Raw genomic sequence first — 22,810 nt, forward strand, 5'->3', positions numbered from 1 at the left:
ATGTATAATCAGTTTATAATTTATAAGATAAGTTTCTTTTTAACTTTCCATGTTTCATCATCCATTTTATTGTTATTAGCTCATCCAATTTTAAAGTGCCACTTATCCCACTTATCCGTCTTGATCCACTTCTACCGCCTCAACTTTGTCTATATTCTGCCTCCTTCGATTTTCTTTTCATTTAACCAGATAGAGGTCGAGAGAAGCAGAGGGACTTCGGAGACGAAATATGAGGGAAAATAAAGAACAATTTTAGAAAAATAGAAAACGTTCATTCTTCGATACTTCGGGGTATCAGGGCTTGCCAAGTGAGTAACGTATTATTAAACTAGTATTTTTATTATCGTTCTGTTAGTATTTTTGGAACTATATCGTCATGGTCATATCAGTGTCATGGATCATGCATGTATTTTTATACGATCGATCACGATATTTGAAAATGGGATAGTGAGGTTTGCACTATGCAGCTGAGATTGATCATCAATCTCAGTATTTCTCTTTAGCGTATTGCTTTCTGTCGTTCTTCTTCAGTATAATTTGATTGGCAGGTCACGTGTATAAAAAGCATAGCCTAAGACAAATATAACCAAAAAAAAATTAAAGAAGTAAGACAAGAAAATTGAAATTTTTGCCTAGTTTAAAAAAAATAAAAAGCCAAAACAAGGAAAGAAGATTTTCATCGAAGACTCCACATTCCAAGAAACCTGCAGCAGCACAATATTCTCACACACGCTTCACAAAGTTGAATGGTTCCTTCTATATGCAACTTCATGTTATGGGAATATAGAAGGAGAAACAATCGATGTACAGTGTATGCATGCATTGATCAGTCTAATTCCCGGTTAGCTTATTAGGTTTCGATTGAAACCGAATGTTCCAAGTCTCCCAAAATCAGAACGTTTTCACCGATCAGCAAAACTTTCTTCCCGCTCTCGTCTGCGACACAGAGATGATTACAAGGATCTACTATTATGCTCGTCTGAAAATGCTGGAATGGAACAGTATGCACACGGTCAAACCCGATCAACTGCTTCTTGGGGAAACCGCCGGTCGATCTCGGTGCCCGGGAGAACAGCATCACAACGTGGGCACCACCCTCATCACCAGCGTTCATCACGGACATCTGCACCAGGAATCTCAGTGACTCGCAGTATTCGACCTCATCTGTCTATACATAGTTAAAGCCTTGAGTCTCCTCAAGGACCCGGTTCCAGTTGGACAGTTTTCTGAAGGACCGTAGTAAGCGCAGCTTCTTGGGGGCAGAGAGGAACTTGTAAGTGAAGCTCGTGTAGAATGCTCAAACCCGTAGATCCGGTCCCTATTGTAGAACCTATACGTTCTTCCAGGATAGCCTCGAGAGGGATCAGCCCGCATGTTCATGTCGCTCATCGGCGCACGGGTGAATGACTCGGGATACCAAGTCATGGGAAGTCTTCCACCTGGAAGGACAACAGATTCCTCAAGTTTCGCTCCCATTCTGAAAGAAATGTGTAGGCCTATATACAAGTAATAACCTTCTTTTGATTCGTCCTAGGAGATTCATGGCAAGGCAGAGAAATGAGATAATTCAGATCCTTCGGCGGAACTAACCTGGATTAAAATCACCAAACACAACTTCTGCAGGGGCTTTCCCACCAGCTTCCCCGGGATATCCAATCCACAAAATGCTTGAGATCCATGGGTTGCTCTCCGCAAATGTAACATCGAGGGGTCCACCGCCAGTAAGAACAAGGATGATTGGATTTTTGCTTACAGAAGCGACCGAAGATGCAAGATCCATCTGTTTCCCTGGTAAGAGGAGACTGACCCGATCATGATCTTCCTTTTCTTGGGTCATATCTAGGACTGCCACTACAATGACGGTCTCGGCTTCTTTTGCAGGAAGAACCTCTTCCCTGAACCTATCTTTGGAATCACAGGGCACGTCGCTGCAACCTGCAAAGAAAGCCGTGTTCTGTATGCACTCTCTCAGTTCCTCAAAAAGGCTTCTTGGATTGCAGGGAATTCCTGTGAAAACAAGGAAACTTTGACGTAAATCTCTACTACAATGCTTTAAGACCAATTACGAAGATAATTTGGATGAACTAAACAAAATTAAGTAGAGTGAAAGTGTGAGATCCGACATTTTTTTTTCAAACATCCATATATACACATATACTTAAATATGCTTATACGCATATATATATATATATATATATTTATATTTATATATATTATATACAATATACTTTTATGTGCGGGAGCATAGCAGGGGCTCCACGTATTATTTCCTTATTTTCTTTCTTTGCTCTGTTTTGACTGGGGGAAGACAGAGAAGAAACAGAGCACTAGAGAGAGAGAGAGAGAGAGAGAGGAAACATAGTAGAAGGGAAGAAGTGAGAGCTCGATCGAGAGTTTGGGCAGGATTACAGTAGAGGAGGAAGGAACGAAATCGAGAGGACGATCGGGGAGCGAGAGTTTCGGGGTGATAGCAACAAAGAACCGAAGGGATGATAGGCTATGCCGAGAGTATAGTCGCTGGGAAATTCGCAGTCATTCCAAGGGTAGAGTTTAGATTACAATTGGTTAATTAATGGGCGTGTTAGGTATGTATTGTTTGAGCTGACGTTGTTCGATTTTCTTCCTTTCTGTTCTTTCCCTTGAAATTTTGTAGTAACGTGGAGTGGAGCAGAGCAAGGAAAGGTGATATGCATGAGAACAGAAGGGCAGGCATGCTTAGTATATAGCTGGCCTTGCATGTGCTTTTTTTTTTTTTGTTGATTGCATTTTCATGTCGTGAATTTAATAGAAATGGGTAGTGGGCTCTTTTAAATTGGAGCAGGAAATAGGATGGACATATTTGTTAAGCTTACATTTGTTTCGACAGTTGTTACTTTATGGAGATTTGGGAATCTTTAGCCGTGTATATATACACCTCTAAATACATGTATATCTCCTGTTCTTTGACTTTTGTTATATATACTTGTATGTCATTTCTTCTCTAGAGTTGGTTTGTATGAGTTCACTAAGGCAACAAATTGAAGAATTAGATGTTTTTGCTTGATGGTCAATTGGGTATGGAGGCTAACTTTATTGGGTTGCTGCTTAGCTGCTATTGGCAATTGAATGTCGAACCTCTTTGCACTTACTGATTCAAAGTGAATATGAGATAATAACATGTTTTAATGATGAATTGACGAGTAAGGAGAATTGAATACTGATTCGTTGATAACAAGGAGTAGAGATTGGGATGAACCAATGTATGGAAGTAATATTATCTTATTCTTATGTAGGTGCTTGTAATTAATAGGAACAAGACAGTTGAACTGATGTATATTTATGCTCTTATTCGGTATATTATCTAACATTTATGGTTCAACTTAATAGGGGCCAAGGAGACTAAGACTATACGTCCATAAGGCTGGATTCGTTGAGTTACCATTTTGAGGGTATTTGTGAGTATTTTTATTTCACTATAGAATGAAAGTAAATCTTAAATTAATTATATCAATGCTTTGTTTGAATGAAATCAATTGAATGAAGATAGTATGAGGATTTATTTTAAATGAATTCGGTTAATTGTGATGTGGTGATATTATTGTTTATAGCATGGGACCACTGCTCTGGCAGTATATAAATAGGTTGTCTAGACCGCTGATCCAGCGATATATAAAATGGATCCCTAAACCGCTGATTCAGTGGGATATAAAATGGACGCCTAGACTCCTACTGTCGGAGGATAACGGGCAGCCCCCACTTTGGAATTTGTGGATATCACGGTACCGTCGAAAATATATCGCGAGGATTGCGACCCTATGTCTATTATTTGTTGCTTAAGAATGATTGCTTAAGTTATGTAATATTGAATTGATTGATAAGAGAAAGGTTTAAAGGCAGAAAGTAGGTATATATATATCATTAGTAATTTTAAAGTAAGTGATATGACCATAATTGTTGATGTGAATGCATAAACAAGTTTGATACTTCATTTTATTATGGAATTTAATATTAATTGAGATGCAACTCATTCCCTGCATATGTTTTTCAGATGAACTAGGAGCTAGACTAGCAGTAAGGGAAAAATCTTTTAGGACATTGGGGATCAACGTGAAGGATTTTTGCTGCTAGCCCCACTCGTAGTATAAGTAGTAAGTTCATATAGAGTGTTATAAATATATTTTAAAACTTTTATTTAGTTAGTTTACTGATGCGAGTAAGAAAAAAGTACTCTCTTGAAATGTATATAGATATTAGAGCTTGTTGGATTGGTTATATATAATCGAGAGTTTATGAAAAACGTGTTTTTATAAGACTAGTTTATGTAGTAATTGAAATCGAGGAAATTTAGGGGAGGTATTAAAATTTCGGGTCAGAAATTTTGGATCGTGACAGAAAGTGCATGAGAAAGTACAAAACAGTAAGAAAAGGTCCTACACAGCGAAGACTATTGAAAGGGAAACCTGCTTGGTCATCGATAGTATCAGTTTTTTCTTTTTCCCCACTACAAAACCCATCCATTACAAGTTCTGATACATTTCTTTTCAGGGGGAAAAAAAAAAAGGTTATGAGGAATGCCTTCCAACTGAATCTTGCTTCTGCTTTCTGTCTAACTATAAAATGAAACGCAAAACTCGAAAATCTTCCTTACAGAAGCTATATGCCATTAATGCATCATATCAAGCGAAAGAAAATTTTTTGGGAAGCTTACATGCGTAATCACCTCCAATGTGGTCTATGTCATCTGCCATCGGGCCAATAACAGCTAACGACTTGACATTATTCTTATTTAAAGGCAGGAATTTATCCTTGTTCTTGAGAAGTACAATTCCCTGCTTCGCAGCTTCAAGTGCGAGGGCCCTGTGTTCTTCAGTGCAAAAATTTTGTGCCCCAGTTTCCCAAACTTCCCTTTCCTTGGATCCCCGTCAAACAAGCCGGGACAGGGTTGAACTGAGAAGAGATTGTAGAGGGCTCTGTCTATGTCTTTTTCGCCCAATTTCTATAGCAACACGAGGTTAATTGCTAGCACCAAACATTAGGAAATTAGTTGAGGTTCACTAGCAACCTCGATTAGGGCTGTGTTGGCCGGAGTTGAGCCACCATAGCCCCAATCTTCTTCTTGTCGCTCTCTCTTGTTGAGTGAAGAGAGAGACGGATACTGCAGGGCGGTGGTGGCCCGACACGACCACCTTAGCACCTCTCCTTTCACTTCCTTTATGTGGCAATATTAGTATATTCAAAAGAGTAGTAGGGGTAATTCTATCTTTCTGGCTATAATATTATCCCGGTTCTTCTTAAACTCATCTCTAACTGGTATTAATGGCTTAATATCTATATCCTGGCGAATTCGTATCTTAATTTCTATCCAATAATCACCAAACATAAGCTTAAGATTTCAAAAAAGCTCTTTATTCAGGCTACTAAACGTTGCTTTTTTTTTTTTTATATCCTAGTATCCAAAATTCAAACAAGTCCTGACTAATCCAATTCGAGTTAGATTGGCTTACTAAGGGGTAAAATTCTCCCAATTAAGAATTTTTTTCATTTATAACACTCGAACCTGAGATCTTATTTAAGGAAAATAAGAGCGAATTGCTTGAACTAACCAGTTGATTACGAGACATTGCTTTAATATATTTGTATTTATAGCTTCTTCTCCCAAGCAGAAAAGAAGGTGCGGAAAAAGGTATGTGTGGTATTATATGTGTGATAAAGTTTTTTTTTTTTTCTTTTTCGGCCTTAAGAGGAGATTGGTGCATATAAAATGGGCAAAGTAAACAAACATGGGGATAGACCTACCTTAGGAAATATTCTTGTTCTCCCAAGAAAGTGATGAAGGAATACATGTACATGTTCCATAAAAAAATACATGTAATTGCTAGTTCCACGGGGTGCAGCGGAAGCGAAAAAGGAACAGAAATTCAAAATTTCCTACCCGTGAACTAATTCCAAGACCTACTAGAAAAATAAGAGTAAATAAAAACGTACCTGGAATATTTAAAGTTGTCGACCAAGCGTCCCACGCGTGACGCCTCTACTGGAATCCACACCGACTTTGTCGACGAGTCTTCGAGATCGGCGGTGCTAGCGACCAACACTCGAAAGAAAACACTAATGCGACACCCGAAATTTTTCGGACTAATGGACCTAATTTGGATTGAACAATTCAACCCAAATTATTATATACATACACATATGCACGCACTATATATATCTGAGCACTTATATGAGTGCGTTTTATATATATCTATATATATACTTATGCATACATATATATCACATATATATGCATACCCCTGTTACCCATACTTACTGCCATATATATACACATATATATAGGCTTGAGAATGGGGCAATTTGCTTGTCCCACCGATGTGGGATAAGAGAAATTAAGAATTTCAAGAGCCAAGTGCATGGCTAAGTGTCATTATACAATTGGCCCATGTGTTACCATATAATAGACTCCAAGTGGTTCAATAAAAAATAGCCACTTAGCACACCATTAAATCAAATAAATCGGGTCTAATTAATCGGTAAATTTAATCTCATTAAATATCCGATTAATTGGTCGCACCTAAATCATCTAATCTCTATTAGACGATTTTATTTGTTTCAAAATATCTCGTCAATTTAGTCGTAGTGTGTGACCCTGTAGGTTCCCAATTACGTTGATAGTAATATCGAAATCTCTATTTTTAATATTACAAACAGCGAGCGGCATCTAGCAATGCATCACTATTACTCAAGTAATCGGAAAGTTAATTTCTCAACGAACCTTGTGACCTATATTACCGTGTAATATAATCCATTTGTCCTCTATATCTCTATTGAGCCCAAGGCATGGTCGATGACATCCTTGTATGGCTCAATATCTCTCTTTCTTGGTTTACCGGGTAAGTCTATCAGAACAAATGAATTCGATATCGCTATATCGACTCATTTGGGTATGCATACACTTTTAGACTTAACCACCAAGTGGCCGTGAGATATCACTCCCATTATGTAGGAGGGACAAATTCTATCTTGATCACTCACATTCCTCTCCATGCTCTGTGGTATACCCAATAACTGTCTTTATAACCATCCTGTTACGGTAGCGTTTGACAGTATCAAAGTATATGACATTACATGTAGGAATTCATGGTGACCTCAAGTCAAAGGATCATTACACTATAGTCACTTTGAGATACGCTAATGACAGTCACATAACAACCCATGTAGCAATCTCATGGCGGGTCAGTCCAATATACATTACTCTTAATGTATACATGTGGTGTGATTTGATATCTCCATATCCATGACCTATGAGATTTAGTCATCAATCAACACCCACACTAGTCTAACCGTATTATCGTTGTCCTAATTAACGATAATACTTTGACTAGAGACATTTAAGAATAATGTTCAGTAATTATAGGATCTCACAATCAAGTCACACTTGATGCCTATTGAACCTACTATTCCAAGGACATTATTGTGTAAAATCATATTTAGCGCAATCTACACAATAACAGAAATGCCTCGTTTTATAATGAAATAAATATCATATTACAAAACTGATTATAGATTGCCTCTAGGGCATACATCAATTCCCAACAATCTCCCACTTGCACTAGAGCCAATCTGAAATCTGTCTAATGCCAATAGATCTAGTGTGAGCCTCGTGCTTGCGCTGCACAAGAGGCTTCGTAAGTGGATCTGCGAGATTCTCATCTGTTGGTATTCTGCATATCTTCACATCTCCTCTGTCGATGATCTCGCGAATGAGATGGAAGCGCCTGAGTATATGTTTGGATCGCTGGTGAGACCTGGGTTCCTTAGCTTGCGCAATGGCTCCATTGTTGTCACAATAGAGATCCACTGGGTCTGCGATGCTAGGAACCACAACAAGTTCTGTCACGAACTTCTTGATCCAAACGGCCTCTTTTGCAGCGTTAGAGGCAGCAATATACTCGGCCTCTGTGGTAGAATCGGCTACTGTCTCCTGTTTGGAACTCTTCCAACTCACAGCACCTCCATTCAGGCAGAACACATACCCTGACTGCGATCTACTGTCGTCCTTATCGGTCTGGAAGCTAGCATCGGTGTAACCTCTTACAACGAGCTCTTCTTCGCCTCCATATACCAAAAACATCTCCTTAGTCCTTCGTAAGTACTTAAGGATGTTCTTTACTGCAATCCAGTGTCTTTCACCTGGATCTGATTGGTATCGACTCGTCATACTCAAAGCATACGAGACATCGGATCGAGTGCATAACATGGCATACATGATGGATCCAATAGCTGACGCATATGGAATCCTATTCATGCGGTCCCTCTCCTCTCGAGTAGAAGGACTCTGAGCCTTCGAAAGGCTTATGCCATGTAACATAGGCAGCGACCCTTTCTTAGAATCATGCATGCTAAAACGCCGAAGCACTTTATCTATGTATGCACTCTGACTTAGGCCAAGCAGTCTCCTGAATCTATCTCTATAGATCTTGATACCTAGCACATAGGTAGCTTCGCCTAAGTCCTTCATAGAGAAACACCTTCCCAACCAAGTCTTCACAGACTGTAAGGAAGGAATGTCATTTCCGATCAGAAGTATGTCGTCTACATACAACACCAGGAAGATCACTACGCTCCCACTAACCTTCTTGTAAACACAGGGTTCATCTTCATTCTTAATGAAACCAAACTCTTTGATTGCATCATCAAAACGAAGATTCCAGCTCCTAGAAGCTTGCTTCAGCCCATAAATAGACCGTTGTAGCTTACAAACCTTTCCGGCACTATGTGGATCGACAAAACCCTCAGGTTGTGTCATATACACATCCTCGAGGAGCTTCCCGTTCAGGAAAGCAGTTTTGACATCCATTTGCCAGATCTCATAATCATAATAAGCTGCAATTGCAAGCAAGATCCTTATGGATTTAAGCATAGCCACCGGGGAAAAAGTTTCGTCATAGTCAACACCATGAACTTGTTTGAAACCTTTTGCCACAAGTCGGCCCTTAAAGGTAATCACATTACCGTCCATATCAGTCTTCTTCTTGAAGACCCACTTACACCCAATGGGTTTTGCCCATTCAGGTGGATCAACCAAAGTCCATACTTGGTTAGTGTACATGGACTCCATCTCAGATCTCATGGCCTCCAGCCATTTCTCAGAGTCAGGGCCTATTACGGCTTCCGCATAGGTTGTAGACTCATCATTATCTATGAGCAATACGTCATTGTCTTGAGTCACGAGAAATCCATATCTCTCGGGCTCATGACGTATCCTACTAGACCTACGAGGCTCCTGTGTCACCTGTGTAGAAGATTGTGCCACAACAACTTGTGGTACTTGTTCTGAAACATCGCCCGTCGATTGGTCAATGTCATTTTGTGGTAGAACTTCCCCAAGTTCTAATTTCCTCCCACTAGTTCCTTTGGAGAGAAACTCTTTCTCAAGGAATACCGCAGTTCGAGCGACAAACACTTTGCCCTAGATAGGATTATAGAAATAGTATCCTCGAGTTTCCTTAGGATACCCCACGAAGTAACATTTGTCCGATTTAGGGCCAAGCTTATCCGAAGACAATCTCTTTACATAAGCTTCGCAACCCCATATCTTTAGAAAAGATATCTTGGGACGTTTCCCATACCACATCTCATATGGTGTCCTTTCAACTGATTTCGACGGAGCATTGTTTAATATGAGAGCAGCTGTCTGTAGAGCATATCCCCAGAAGGAGTCAGATAAGTTTGCATGACTCATCAAAGATCGAACCATATCTAATAAAGTTCGATTCCTCCTCTCAGCTACACCATTCCATTGTGGTGTTCCAGGTGGAGTCAGTTGAGATAAAATCCCACACTGTTTAAGATAGTCAGCGAACTCATAGCTCAAATATTCACCTCCTCGATCTGATCGAAGAACTTTAATGCTCTTACCCAACTGATTCTCCACTTCATTCTTAAAATCTTTGAACTTTTCAAAGGATTCAGATTTGTGTTTCATCAAATACACATATCCAAATCTACTGAAATCATCAGTAAATGTAATGAAGTAGAGATACCCACCTCTAGCAAGCTTGTTCACTGGTCCACATACATCAGTATGTATGAGAGCCAGATGATCACTAGCTCGCTCACCTTTTCCAGTAAAAGGGGCCTTAGTCATTTTCCCCATTAAGCAAGGTTCGCATGTCTCGATCGATTCTAAATCAAACGAGTCCAGTAATCCATCTTTATGGAGTCTAGAGATGCGATTCTCGCTAATATGGCCTAAACGACAATGCCAGAGGTAAGTCGGGTTCGAATCATTAGATTTGAGCCGTTTGGTTTCCACATTATAAATAGGCGTATCTAGATCAAGAACATACAGACCATTACTTAAATGTGCACTGCCATAATATACATCATTCATGTACATAGAACAACACTTGTTCTTTATAGTGAAACAAAATCCCTTCTTGTCCAAACAAGAAACAGATATTATGTTTCTACTAATAGCAGGTACATAATAACAATCGTTAAGATCTAATACAAGCCCAGTAGGTAAAACTAGGTGATAAGTCCCTACAGTTAATGTAGCAACTCTTGCTCCATTTCCAACTCGTAGGTCCACCTCGCCCTTTGTCAACGATCTACTGTCCTTTAGGTCCTGCATATTTCCACAAATATGAGCACCACATCCGGTATCTAATACCCAAGATGTAGAAGTAGTAGATACATTAATCTCTATAACATGGATACCTGAAGTGGAAGTCTCACTTCCCTTCTTCTTCTTCAACTCTTCCAGGTATATCTTACAATTCCGCTTCCAATGTCCAGTGTTTCCACAATGGAAGCAGTAATCATTCTTCGCCACTTTGGCTTTAGGCTTCAACGCACCCAAGTCAAAATTGGATGCACCTTTAGCCTTCTTACTTTTACTCTTGCTCTTGCCCTTTCTTTTGGTCCCTTGGACCATTAGAACGGATGTCCCCTTGCTGATATCATGCTCAGCTGTTCTCAACATGCTAAGCAGTTCAGGCAATGGTTTATTGTAGTCATTCATATTATAGCTCATAATGAACTGACTATAACTGCTGGGCAGCGACTGTAGGACTAAATCTGTGGCCAACTCTTGACCAAGAGGAAATCCCAGTCTTCCCAGAGTCTCGACGTACCCAATCATCTTGAGTACATGAGGACCTACCGGGCTACCCTCAGTCAACCTTGCTTGAAAAAGTGCTTTAGAGATCTCGAATCTCTCATGTCGGGCCTGCTCTTGATAGAGCTGCCTGAGATGCACGATCATATCGTACACCTTCATGTTCTCGTGTTGCTTCTGAAGCTCCGAGTCCATGGTGACTAACATGAGACATCCGACGTTTACGGCATCATCATGATGCTTACTATAAGCATCTTTCTCAGCTTGGGGGCATCGTCAGGCGGTGGCGCAAGAAGAGGTTGCTCTAAGACATATAGCTTCTTTTCTTGGGTGAGAACAATTCTCAAGTTTCGATACCAACCAAGGAAATTATTCCCTGACAGTTTGTCCTTATCAAGGACGGATCGCAAACAGAAAGTACTAGAAGTGCTCCCTGCCATGGTAACTACCATAGAAATATACAAAATAAGTATTATGACACAACAATATTTAATGAGGACTTTATAAATATTGCTCCCACTATTTATATCAAATCAATGACCCTCAACATTGATTCAGAGAATATCATTCTCATAGTAGCTCAAGATCCATATCTCACCAAGCTCTGAGTCAGCGAGGGCTGATTCACCCAGAACTGGCTATTTAGGTAGGGAACTCACTTTCCCAATTGCATCACATGCAACTCTTGATTAGTTGAGTGAATAACTCCTTATTCAAATCTATCTTATAGATCGTTGTCCAACTACATGCCTCTGAACTCCTAATCCTATTAGGCTTGCTCAGTTAAGTCCGACCCACTGGTAAACACAACGTCTTACTAGGATAGATAAGGGCATCCTGCGAAGGCAAGGTCTACACACTCATCAATCTTGGTCTTGACGAGCGTTACACGGTGGAAGGATATGGACTTAATATTTTGAGGGATTTGATTAACATTTAATCGATCTCACTATACACTATTATGTAACTATTACATAATAGTCCACACGTATAACTATTATACTAACACAACTAGGACATAGTCCATGTCTAACAGTCATGCACCGCAAATATCAAACATAATCATACCAGTACCAAGCATAAAATCATATTTTATGCTATTATCTACTCAGATTCTAACTAGCTAGGCTCTGATACCAATTGCTAGTTCCACGGGGTGCAGCGGAAGCGAAAAAGGAACAGAAATTCAAAATTTCCTACCCGTGAAACTAATTCCAAGACCTACTAGAAGAATAAGAGTAAATAAAAACGTACCTGGAATATTTAAAGTTGTCGACCGAGCGTCCCACGCGTGACGCCTCTACTGGAATCCACACCGACTTTGTCGACGAGTCTTCGAGATCGGCGGTGCTAGCGACCAACACTCGAAAGAAAACACTAATGCGACACCCGAAATTTTTCAGACTAATGGACCTAATTTGGATTGAACAATTCAACCCAAATTATTATATACATACACATATGCACGCACTATATATATCTGAGCACTTATATGAGTGCGTTTTATATATATCTATATATATACTTATGCATACATATATATCACATATATATGCATACCCCTGTTACCCATACTTACTGCCATATATATACACATATATATAGGCTTGAGAATGGGGCAATTTGCTTGTCCCACCGATGTGGGATAAGAGAAATTAAGAATTTCAAGAGCCAAGTGCATGGCTAAGTGTCATTATACAATTGGCCCATGTGTTACCATATAATAGACTCCAAGTGGTTCAATAAAAAATAGCCACTTAGCACACCATTAAATCAAATAAATCGGGTCTAATTAATCGGTAAATTTAATCTCATTAAATATCCGATTAATTGGTCGCACCTAAATCATCTAATCTCTATTAGACGATTTTATTTGTTTCAAAATATCTCGTCAATTTAGTCGTAGTGTGTGACCCTGTAGGTTCCCAATTACGTTGATAGTAATATCGAAATCTCTATTTTTAATATTACAAACAGCGAGCGGCATCTAGCAATGCATCACTATTACTCAAGTAATCGGAAAGTTAATTTCTCAACGAACCTTGTGACCTATATTACCGTGTAATATAATCCATTTGTCCTCTATATCTCTATTGAGCCCAAGGCATGGTCGATGACATCCTTGTATGGCTCAATATCTCTCTTTCTTGGTTTACCGGGTAAGTCTATCAGAACAAATGAATTCGATATCGCTATATCGACTCATTTGGGTATGCATACACTTTTAGACTTAACCACCAAGTGGCCGTGAGATATCACTCCCATTATGTAGGAGGGACAAATTCTATCTTGATCACTCACATTCCTCTCCATGCTCTGTGGTATACCCAATAACTGTCTTTATAACCATCCTATTACGGTAGCGTTTGACAGTATCAAAGTATATGACATTACATGTAGGAATTCATGGTGACCTCAAGTCAAATGATCATTACACTATAGTCACTTTGAGATACGCTAATGACAGTCACGTAACAACCCATGTAGCAATCTCATGGCGGGTCAGTCCAATATACATTACTCTTAATGTATACATGTGGTGTGATTTGATATCTCCATATCCATGACCTATGAGATTTAGTCATCAATCAACACCCACACTAGTCTAACCGTATTATCGTTGTCCTAATTAACGATAATACTTTGACTAGGGACATTTAAGAATAATGTTCAGTAATTATAGGATCTCACAATCAAGTCACACTTGATGCCTATTGAACCTACTATTCCAAGGACATTATTGTGTAAAATCATATTTAGCGCAATCTACACAATAACAGAAATGCCTCGTTTTATAATGAAATAAATATCATATTACAAAACTGATTATAGATTGCCTCTAGGGCATACATCAATTCCCAACAGTAATTTTAATAAAATTATGTCGAATTCGAATCTTACAAACGAAGAAAATTTATAATTGTAAAAGTTTTATTCTTTAATGAACCAATTGAGCTCATATGAGGATTAATTCGGGCTTATTGTTAGACTTTTAAATATCAAGTGATGCACATCGTAAAAAGTAATAAAGCCCAGTCAGATGTGCACATGAGATTTTAGGTGGCAAAAATGGTAGGGGAATGATATGTTTCCATGTATACACTTTGACTGCTTATTCATTGTTTCTGTTATACCGAATTTTTATTTTTTAAGTTATAAGAGAGATGTGAGTATAATACAATGAAATAAAAATTTTAATATCTAATAAAAGGTACGTACGGATAATTCCACCAAGTATTGAACTTGAAACCTCTTCTTTACCAGACGAGAATATATGTCACCGCACTATAACCCTTTAGTCAAGGAACTCCTTATTAATTCCATGTTGATCTCTACTTTGGTTACATGTATAAATGTTCTTTCGACTAATTACGTAAAAAAAATACGACATTTGCTCAAATTTTAAATTATAGCACGACCTTTTGAAAATAGCAGAGAAAGGCACGAGCGTTCGTTTTAGTATTAAATCTAGCACGCTGTTAAATATTCCATCAATTCTAATGGTATTAGTTGACTAGGCATTAACAGTGCCACATGTCGCCATATTATTCGATAAATGGATCCCATATTTTTTATTGAATAAAAATAATTTTGAAAATTAAAAAGAAAAAGAAGGGTCGGCTGAAAATAAGCAAAGGGCGGCGGGGGTGGCGGCCTCGATTGTGGCCCCCACTCCCCAATCAGAATCGGCAGCCACCACATAGGTTGCAACTGATCCCGGTTGGAGGGTGGTGACCGCAATTAGGGCCACCATTGTCGAAATCGAAGAAGCCCCAATTTCAAGGCTCTTTTGATTCCGACGGTGGTGATTGCGGCCACCACCCCCCCTAATCGGGGTAGCGGCCATGGCAGAGGTCGCTGCCGACTAGGGCTCCTTCGATTCTGGCGGTGGTGGACTCTATTGCGGCCACCACACCCCCCCTCCCCCCAACCCAAAAATCGGGGTCGGCAGTGACCTCTGTGATGGCTGCCGACCTCGATTAGAGGTAGTGATTGCAATCGAGGCCACCACCGTCAACCCTTTCCTCCCTTTACTTATTTTCAGCCCAACCCTTCCGTTTTTTAAAATTTTCAGAATTATTTTTATTAAATAAAAAAATGTGATGTCCACTCATTGAATAATATGGCGATACGTGACACTGTTAATGCCTAATCAATCAATACCGTTAGAATTGATGAAATATTTAACGACATGCTAGATTTGAGACTAAAATGAAAGATTGTGCATTTCTGTACTATTTTCAAAATGTCATGCTAGAGTTGGGAATTTGAATAAAGATCATGCCTTTTTACGCAATTAGCCCATCTTTTCATATTTCCCGAATAGAAAAGTCAGATTCCTTACTGGAAAGACCAAAAAAAAAGGTCTCGAAATTTTCTAGTTTATTTGTTTATAAAAACAAACTAAACTTAACCTAACTTAACTTAATTTTTTCATCAATTCAATAACACAACCATTACTTTTGTTTATCTTTTTCTTTAAATTATCTCACATACTTTTCTTATATATTATTATAATTAATTTTTTAATATTAAATTCTCTCAACTATTCAATATTTTTTTTTCTCAATTTCAATATTTTTTCCTCAATTCAACAATTATTACTTTTTTATTTTTTTCGAATTCTCTCATATATTTTTTCCAGCTACTTTTGTCTTCATCTTCTCAAATCAAAATAAATCAAATTAAAACAAACTTAAGTTCGTTACCAAACGCTTTGTTGATATTAGCAAAGTGCCTGAAAATTTTTTGATAAACAAGCAATATTGATGTAGTGAGCTGGAGAAGCCAATAAAAATTACTACAATTACCAAAAATTATGACGTATCATTTTGATGATTAATACACATTTATCCATTTGCTGTAATATATAGCTGATATTTCTTTATATTACGTGACTTGTGGGATCACCAAAAAACAAAATCTCAAAATTAAGTCGTCATGTTCACATTTCTATGTTGCTGCAATTCTCGAACATTTTCTCATCAGCACGATATTGGCTTATGTTTTAAAAAAAAGCCGAACATTTCTATTTCTTTTATTGCTGTGATGAATTGATACAGATAAAAGTTCGCTGAGAAGAAGAACAATGCGACCTTTTGGGAATCAATATAAGTAAAACTTTACTAGAGAGAAAAAAAAAACACATATCGTACGTACACGGAATAATACGAATATATGTTGGCAAATCAAACATGCGAGAATATATTATTGACAAATTCGGGACAAAACCAAAGCTCGTACGTGCAAAATCCTTTGTGGACTTATGACAGGACCTTGTGCAAACAAAGAGAATAAGAAACAGAAAAGAATATGTTCCCACCAAGAAGAAGCAAAACATCAACCATCTCGTATTCATATTGCACAATTTTTGTATATGTAAATTAATGTGTATGCCGATATACCTTGAGGGATCAGAATTATAAATTCCACCGACTTGTGTTGATCACTTTGTCACTCAACTCGGTAGAGGTGCTTTCGCTTTTCTTGATCAAATGCTCATCGCTGGGAGAATCTTCTTTTTCTTCCTCTTTTTTCCTTCTTTTCGGCTGGAAAATCGACTTGGCAGCGTATTTATTGTCCCATCAAATCAATTCGACTCAAAACTGAGTATTCATTGTCCCAATTGAGTCCGGAAATCTTTTCGATCTATTGCAGAAGAAATAATATTCCAAGAAACGGATCAATCTTCCCTTCCCACAGGCCATTCGGTTGAGGTATTTGAACAATTAGGATTTGTAGGTACCTAATACAACATTAGAGAGACAAGAGTCTTGCTCTTTTTATAAGAGTAAAAGAGACCTCAAGAAATGCCTTACAAGGCGCAAAATCATGCAGATCAGGTCCAATCCGAACAATACTTATTGGGCAAGGGCTCATTATTGGCGCACCATCTTCTACTCTAAGCTTAATTAGTCCGCTTTTAGGAATTATTTCCCATGACACTTTGTTAGTTAAAACTAACTCCTACTTCAATGTTAGCTTGTCATGGCCACGAATACCTAAGGCAGCTTAGTGTCTTTCTTCCAATTGGGCGTAGCAAATATACAAATTATATAGAGAGCTTTGGCGGCTCCTTATATACCTATTATAATACAGCCTCGCTCGGCCTGATCGGAGCATTCATATATCCATACTTTATATAAAAGTACGAATGGTGTTTCTCCAATTTTTGTTCCTAAAATGCCCCTATAATTAATTCTTATTTTACTTTTTTCCCCTTCATACTTGTGACTATTGGTATTTTCTATGTGCTTTTTCACCGCCGTAATATGCCCGGATACAATTCGCCTTTTCGTTCAAATTTTGTTCAGATTCCACGTACTTCTAATTGTAACTTCATCAAATAATTAAGATTTATCTACGTTTAAACAAGATAATTTTAACAAATTACAGTTGATTTTGGAAGTCTCTATGTAAATATAAAAAAAAAATAGAAAATGAATTTTGCACGTAGGGGCTCCAATAGTGCCTCCTGCCAGTTTTTTTAATTCCAAACATGTACTTAAAAAGATTCCTTCCAGAATCTCTCTCTCATTGCACGGACCGTCTCATGCTCGGCTCTCCCAATTACAGTCGCTCGGCCGAATGCTTCTTGTATTTTGGCTCCTATTATTGGATGAATTCTAAGGTAAAACTCCCTGCCATTCTCCTTTTGCTCTCTCGATGGTTGATCCTCCGTCAAGCGCTTCCTTTGATCTAAAAGTTGTTCGTTGGTCATTTTCCTTATTAGTTGCTGTATTTATTGATCTCCCCACATCATCTTTGCCTCCTCGCATTTTGCGCACAGTACTGTTGTGTTTGATAACTTCAATTAAGTGTTGAAATTAATTTTTCAGCACTTAATGGAATTCACCTTGTTTGATAACATAATATAAAATTTGACTTAAGTTAAATGATTCACTCAAAAAAGTATTGATTCATTAAGTAATCCAAAACCTACTTAATCATTCATCTCTATATTTACTTATTAACTCAGCAGGGGCTACTTTTGGCTTATTTTCTGCGGTGCCCCTGAACTTTTTTTATTTGCAATCTGGTCCATTTCTCGATTTTCTGTTACAATGTTAGAGAGAGAGAGAGAGAGAGAGAGAGAGAGCGCGGAAGGAAGGGTGCCAGATAAGAGAGGAGGGCAGTGGTGGCCAGGATTGGGGCCACCACCGCCCTTCATGTGTTAGTTTCCCTTCACCCTTCCTTTCCACCCGGCCAAATCATTTCATCCCTCCCACCGCCTTACTCTCCCCTTTAAATGGTCTCGTGTACTCTTCTTTGCCATTTAAAATTTTCACGGCCAAACCAACACATTATAGAGAGGTGAGCGACTTAGGAGAATATTGAGGGAAAAATATGAGGAAAATTCTAGAAAATAGAAAACATTTGGTTTTCGATGTTTAAGGTTTGGGGGACTTGTCAAGGTGTGTAACCTATTCTTAAACTAGTACTTTTATTATCGTTATGTCGATATTTTTTGAACTGCATTGTCATGGCCATGTTAGTATCACGGATCATGCATGTATTTTTATATAATCGATTATGATGTTTGGAAATGAGAAGTGAAATATTGAGTTGTGTAAATGAGATTAATGGAAGTCGGTAAGTCCTGTGACGCCCTAAGACAGTCGTAAGCCGAGCAGTTGGAAAGGGTTACCTGGAGCAGAGAGGCTACTAGTATGGAGCCGCTACTACGGTCAGGAGCTGCTACTATGGTCAGGAGCTAGAAAGGGGCACATGGATGATCTGAGTTCTGGAAGTCTCGACGATATTTTTATGATGTTATTAAACCCGTACTATGATTCAGCTAGTTTAGGTTGTGGTTATTCACTAGGCGTCAAGCTCACCCCCAAAATATATTCTCAGTTGTTTTACAGGTAAAAAATGACGGTGGATCGTAGCATTTTATCGGGATTTTTACTCGTCTGATGAATTTGTAATTTTTTTTTATTATCCTTTATATGTAAGGAAATTCATGTGTAATTATTGAATTTTATCGTATAAAAAATTTCGGGTTTTACATATACATCCACATAACATAACATATATGAAACTTTTTTTAGAAGATTTTATTATATATAAAAAAAGATATTATTTTAAGATAAGAAATTAACTATCTAATCACATAAATATTAATAATTAAATATATAATTACATTACGCCTTATATAATTATATATTTCTTCTGATAATATATGGTTGTATCGTATTGTATAACTTGAAAGTACAGACATTTGTATTATTGCTATAGGGGAAGAATATGAAGAGATGGATTAGACTGAAATCGTCATGTGCAAGCTGGGCTGTGGATTAGTTGCGAGGCTTTTCTTATTTTTTGAGGAGCTGGCCTTCGGAGGTATTGACCAGCTTGGAAATGCTGAAATGTGCCAGGAGAAGCCAGACATGGCTCAAAAGCTCTCCTCCTTCGCTCAGCCTCTTTGAGTGTTCATAGCCTTCGCAGCTGTAGGCTGCATACAGAAGTGCCTCTGCCCAAACCTTGTCACTCAAAGTCCACCTTGCTGTCTTCTCCAATCCTTTCAACTCCGACACGAGGAGACAAGCATCAAACAACGTTGACTTGCTCTTCCCACCTTTGATCTTGCTCGGCAGGATTGTGGTCTTCACTCCCAGCAACCAGTTACTAGCCTGGCAGACATCCTTTGATGTTGGGGATTTATGTGACCCCTTGTAGACCCACTTCAGGACCCTGCTCCTCCACTTCATTTCTAACTTGGCAATCTGATGAGCCCAATTTGAACCCTTCTGTCTCATTTTTGACCTTTGCTCCTCAAAGTACTGCTTGGCCTCAAGTGAGGTATCAGCATATCGGAGCAAGCCTACCCAGTTGGCAACATGGAAGGGAACATGACGAGGAGATAAAGCAAGTACCTAGAGACCATCTTGCTGATCTTGTATTTTGTCAGCAGGTCACCCTGATGCTTGTCCATTTCAGTTCGATCAGAGAAGTACCAGACCTCGGTTGCACTGTGCCAGATGAGGATGGTCTGGTCGAACCCACTGCCTGTAGACATCATGTCAGATCGGTTGTTCCTTTGGAGGATCATACCTACATCAAATTGCATTGACGTTGCAATAAAATTTTGATCGCCTTTTATTTTTTTCTTGAGATAGATGCAAATCAGTTATTTCATGTTATTCCCGAAGTTCTTATAGTTTATGCAGAAATGCTTCTCCACCGTCTCTCCAACCTTCTTGAGCTTAATGACATGTAACCACGATTTTCTCCTCAGAGAGAAGTCTAGAAGGCTAAACTGGGCCGCTTTTTCGGACCAGCATTGTCTACACAGCAGAAAGTAAAGGAAATGAATAACCCGACCTTTACAACTATTTTGGTTCTTAAGCAACCAAGCAGTTGTATGATCTGATGAAATCATTAACAAGGTAGTGAAAATCTCTATCAAAATAGCCACTCCAAGAAGTGAGAAAGTTATGCAGATGTCGACTCTCATGTAGTTCTAACACTCCGCCACGGAGGAGAAGACATGTACAGCACAGGTCAAAGATAGAGTAACAACTCGACGAGCAATGCCCCTAGTGTGGTAGAGAAGTGATGCAGCATATATGCAAGCAACTGTCACAGATCCGTTGATTCAGCAGAATATCGGAACTACGACCTTCAATCTCCTCTTGATTCTTCGAATTCCTAGGAAATTGGCATCAAACTCGAATCGAATCCGAGAGTGGGTGAAAGAGTATGGTAGCTCCAAAACTTTATTGATAATCCAAAAAAACTGTATTTAGCCCTAGGGCTTACATCGCTTAAATAGAAAAACGAAATTATAACGAAAGAAATAAAATATTCTCTAAAATAAACTATTCCTAAAAAATACAAAAACGCCCAAATAACATAAAATTGCCTATTTGAGATCCTAAGAGATGAAATTCGGCCTAAATCTCGTCTTTTCACAGCCAAAGGTGGTGAGTTGTACTCCGGAGGCCGTTCCCTTTAGACAGACCCGTCAGAACCTATTTTTCTCGAGGTACTGGTTTGCCACTTCTTCTACCGCATCAATAAGTTTCGCCTTTGTGTAAAGTCGATCATACATGAAACTGAGCTCAATGGCGACAAGCTCGAAAGCATGCTCACAGTTCATTTCCATGAACAAGGAATTGCAGTTGCCAAGATCAAGATCTTCTATGTTCAGGATTAAATCGACAAAGAGGAGCTTGAAAATCTGGAACAAGCTGTATGCTAGGAGTGGCAGGCTCTCTGGATCTCTCTTGACAAAGAGATCTTCCTGCGTAGCAATCTTGACAACCCGATCAACCGTCAAGTGGTACCCCTCATCTTTCTTCCGGCTGTATTTCTCCACTATCCTGGGGTATATGGGACCCGATTCTCAGGGAGAGAGCATGGAGTCTCATAGTCGATTCTTGCTTGCTATGTACAGGGACAGGGCCCGCTCCCCGTAATTAGTGAACCCAACCGCCATCAAGATTGCAGCAAGGACTGCGGGAGGGGAGCCTGTCAAGGCTAAGAAGTAGATGTAGGTAGTCAGCCCAGTCTTCACAACCAGGGTTGCAAAGTTTCGGAGCCAAAGCTCGTTGTCTTCCAAAGAATAGGCAGTGATCATATCGATTCCACCCAGGTGGAGTAGGAGGAACGGGGCCCAGAAGGCGGTGAGCTGGACATCTGGGCTGATGTTCCCCGTCTTCTCTTTGATGTCCGCTAGGCAGTTCGAGAGAATGCCGAGGGAAAGAACCGGGGCCCAGTTGGCGGTTAAGTATGTGGCCCAGACCACCGCTTTGAGAAACCAGTGACCTACGGATTTCCTTCACCAGGCTTGGGTGACTAGCAATACTTGTAGGAATGCGCTAAAGAGTACGACGAACCATAGCCCCCAGTCTTTCCACCAATTCCTCATCTCCGGTGTAAACAGCTCCATCACTGACCTAAAGTGATAACAAACTTTATCTAGTAAGGGCTTAAACTAAAAAGAGGCTTCATGGAAGTTTGGCCATTTCTAGCCAGATTTCCAACAGATCACCGGTTGACATTATATGGAAGTTGTTAAAGCATTGGGATTAGGAGATTCGATTGAGAAGAACTACAAAAAATAATCAATCAAGACCAAACATCTTAGGTCATGAATTCAAGAAATTGTGACTTTAGTGAATCCAAGTTTAAAGCTTGATTATAAAGTTTACAAGATCATACCGGGAAGTTAATTAAATGCAGAAAACTGCAAAGAACTATGCAACTTTCTTGAATTCATTGTGACTTTATTGAATCCAAGTTTAAAGCTTGATTGTAGGCGCGTTCTTGTCAAAGTACTGTTCTTGTATAACTATTTTCTTGATATAATAGTTTAGATAGAGCTAAGGATAGAGGTAAAATGACTTGCAAGCAGCTCATATATAGGTCAAATATGTGTGTGTGTATATATATAGAGAGAGATTTAATAAAACGGATACAAGGTGTGCCGGGCCAAAAGGTCTTGGAATCTCTGGGTTACATGAATGAATTTTTTTCACCCTTCCAAGGTTTTTAATTTTTACCATAAGTTTATTAAAAATGATTTTTTAATAATTTTTTAAAAGATAATTATGATAAAAATCTGAATTAAACAGAATTTTTTTAAATTTTCTAATAAGGCATTGTTAGTTATGTAATTTTTAAAAATGAATAAATATTTTTTATAGGATATATATCCACATAATAACATATATGAAACTTTTTTTAGAAGATTTTATTATA

General features: G+C 38.7%; 1 pseudogene; it reads right to left on the reverse strand.

Annotated features, from left to right (window-relative positions):
* Positions 1–679: 679 nt before the first annotated feature.
* Positions 680–20,174, reverse strand: LOC116200346 (annotated as a pseudogene).
* Between the last annotated feature and the right edge of the window lie 2,636 nt (positions 20,175–22,810).

This window comes from Punica granatum, chromosome 3 (assembly GCF_007655135.1).
Source record: "Punica granatum isolate Tunisia-2019 chromosome 3, ASM765513v2, whole genome shotgun sequence".
NCBI classification, from domain to species: domain Eukaryota; kingdom Viridiplantae; phylum Streptophyta; class Magnoliopsida; order Myrtales; family Lythraceae; genus Punica; species Punica granatum.